This window comes from Bombus pyrosoma, linkage group LG7, assembly GCF_014825855.1.
Source record: "Bombus pyrosoma isolate SC7728 linkage group LG7, ASM1482585v1, whole genome shotgun sequence".
In the NCBI taxonomy this organism is placed as follows: Eukaryota; Metazoa; Arthropoda; class Insecta; order Hymenoptera; family Apidae; genus Bombus; species Bombus pyrosoma.
Window position 1 is genome coordinate 15,044,532 of NC_057776.1, and position 3,599 is coordinate 15,048,130.

Consider the following 3,599-nt stretch of genomic DNA (forward strand, 5'->3'; position numbering starts at 1 on the left):
TCGTTACATTTGAATTCCATCGATCGAGACTCGCTTTCCTCGAAGCAAAACGGCTTTCACACGCGATGCGTGTGCGACTCGACAGGTGTAGCGAGAATAACAACAACGATCGCGTCGCTTCGCGGTTTACGCATGTTAGGCGCGCTGTTCTCAGGTAAAAACGTGAAATTACCAGGCGTGTGTCACATGTGAAAAAGTCGATCATTTGCGAGATATGTTCGAGTAATAGGCCAACAATAGGCACGTTCGCAAACGAGGTGTATTTTCCCGCCGTATCACGTGCAATTTTGTCTTATGACTCATTGACGTGAAATTGCGAAAATGTTAGACAGTGACGTGCCCGACGTCGAGATCGAAACGAATCTGCTTAGGTGCGATTACATCGATCGCGTTAAACACATTTGCATTCCGGGTCTCGCTATATCCTTACCGTGTCTCCCTTTCTTCTTTTATTGAATATTCGAAACTCTTGCCAGATAACCATTAATTATAGTCTTTAGAACTCCGTTTAATTTAGTCTTTAGAACTCCGTTTATATAAAAGAAATTGTAATAGTGTCTGATTATCTGAATTTCAACTTGAGCTCTTATTATTATCTGAACTACCATCGAGCTTCGATTCACTTAAAGTCTAACAACAAGATATAAACAGTAGGGGCACGCGTTACGTGACACGCTCTCGTGCTCTGTAATTGATACAAGTTTACAATATTATTATGTATTTGACAGCGAATGTTTCATGGAATCCTCCTACGTGAACATGATCTGCCATTAACTGAACGAAACATTATCAGGTAGTGGAGAGAAATAGATGAACTCGTGTTAACTTGTCCCCCGACAGGTTCATACATATCAACTGAGTTCTACTGTACATAAAAATAACTGAACACCTTTGTACAACAATAAAAATCGAATTCTTTACTTTTCTAAATCATTAGCCCAGGTTATTATTATCGATATAGGTATCTTAATCAAAATAATCGAAACATTCTCAAGCCAAGATCATGTACGCAAACATTTTTTAATACGTACACCTATTAATTAATAATGTGTTTTACCAGTTTACGATCAACCGATCGTCGCTAGAAGATATTCGTCTATCGTACAACCTTCTGCGTTCGTATTGGTAAAATAGGATATTTTAAACGAATTGCATATTAGTATCAAGGTCGTTTCAAATGTATCATAATAGACGGAACAGTTGTGTAATCCTACTCCTTGTCATCTTGCTGGAAACACGGTTTCATCGAGCGAGGATATAACTAATGTCGCAAGTTCGTGCTTGATGCGACGATTTAATTTACATCAGTTCGTTGCCACGTAATCTGGTTTTCAGCAATGTTGCGTTACTCATCAATACGTGTGCGTTTCTGCGGCACGTTTAATGTCGATATATTGCAAACTGTTTATGTTCTCGCATCATTGAGGTTTCACAGTGATATAAGCTGGGATGTCGTGTCTACTAATGTTTAAACAATGCGAATGTATTAATTAGGTTGTATTACAAAATCTGCTTCGAATGTAAGCTCGAAATATCAAATATGGTAAGATGAGACGATAATAATCGTCACTTTCATTTCGTCACATTACATCCAGATACTTTGATAAGCAATTTATATTAAAAGTACAACGTGTTTCTATAAACAATTATCTTTTTATCTCTTCGGTTTCTTCTTCTTCCTTTTAATCATCAGATCTTGACTACTTTTTTCTCCTATTATTGTTGTTGCTATTGTCATTATTTAAAGTAGCATGTGATTTATAAATATCAATAGAAAAGTTGGGAAATGTTCAATTAGATTATGTGACAGTTTTTCTGTAGGTTGACTGAAATTGCGTTTAATGAAATTTGAGAAATTGGACAATACCCAAGGAGTATGATTTGAATTTATTTAAGAGTTTATAAGAAAAATTATTCTCATTTTTTTTATCAGTATAGAAACCATTCCCTTTTAAGTAAAAGATATCTTTAGGATCTTTCGATCGAACATAAATGGTATTTAAAAAATTTTAAGACATTTAAAGGTGAGTATCATTAGACATATCATCATTTTCTATGTCACTAGAAACTTTTTAACCATCGCTTTATAAATAGATAATGAGGACACGCCAGCCATCAAATATATAGCTAATTGCAGCTGTCATGCGACACTTTGCAGATGTTTAAACAGTAATATTTATTAGTTTTCTATGGAAACAAATGCAATTGCTCGTGACCTCATCCCTTTATTGTCACAGGTAGATAATACGATGCATTTTTAGCACTAAAATAATACAATGTATCAGTTATCAGATTTATTGCTCTCTATCAATATTTCCTTCCTTAAAAGATTATAGCTCGTACACAATAAAATATAAATCGTAACTTTATTCATGAAAGAAAAATCGAAAGAATATTGAATTTTTCTTTCAAACGATTGATATTCTTAACGAATTAATTAATTATGCTGTAATATCTATAACTATATTATGCATAGATTATTATATATTTGTATAAATTACAATATAATATAACATAATACTTGCATGGCGAATTAAAAGAATACAAGTTCAGTATAACATAAGCAATTTAGTGATTACATCTGTTAAAAAACTTTAGCAAATTTTAACATCTTATAGTATAAAGGGCATATGACGCAAATGAAATCATAAGTTTGTAATAAAATAGATTAGAAAATAAAAGGTGCAAGGAATATTTCTTTTATATCGAGCGTCCTAATATTTATAATCTGTAGTGTACATTATATATAACAAATCGTTTAAAAAACATACAGTATTTTTCTGTGTAATATAGAATATTTCTTATCTCCAATTATCAAACAATTATCAAAGTGACAAGTTTCATATACCTCGTGTTTTTGCAACTTGACCAAAGGGACTTGACGAAACACGACAATTATGAATTATATTTAGACTACACCCCCATTTTCTTTGCTACAAAAAGACTCTTCTATATTGACTTATATTTAGAGGGAAACATAATCATATATCCATTTCTTTTCTTTTATTACTTTAATTATAATCGCTTACATGTAATATATTTTACATTGTATATTATAGATCGATTGTTCTAATCGATTAAAAGTCAGGAGTTTATAACAAAGAAATTAATATCTTCGACTATAGAGTCCCAAATGCATAAGGAAATCCGTTTCTCCTAGAATTGAAACCAGTAAAATATTTCCACTAGAATGAAACTTCCCCTACTTTTCAACCACTTTTATGAATAATAGTACAAGAACTTCCCTTCGGAACTGGGTTTCTACTACTTTCTGTCTCTCTTCAGCTTCTCCTTAACTTCCTTCTCCGTCTCCCTTTTTCCTATTACGTGGCGCGACTTTTTCCAGGATTCCCATTAATGATGCTTCGTCTTTTAATGATCGAACAACAGGAAAAAAGAAGTCTATCGGTCAGTTTATTCCATTCTAACCTCTTGCAACGGGACGTCATACGTATATGACACATTACACCCATACCACCGCGTGTGCGTATGCAAAAGATTAATCACGTGATTCCTTGTAGACAGGATGCTGGTGGTCGCTTTTGAAACCACAAAAGCGCATCGACTTACTGCCAGTCGGTTCATTCTTCGAGTGTCTT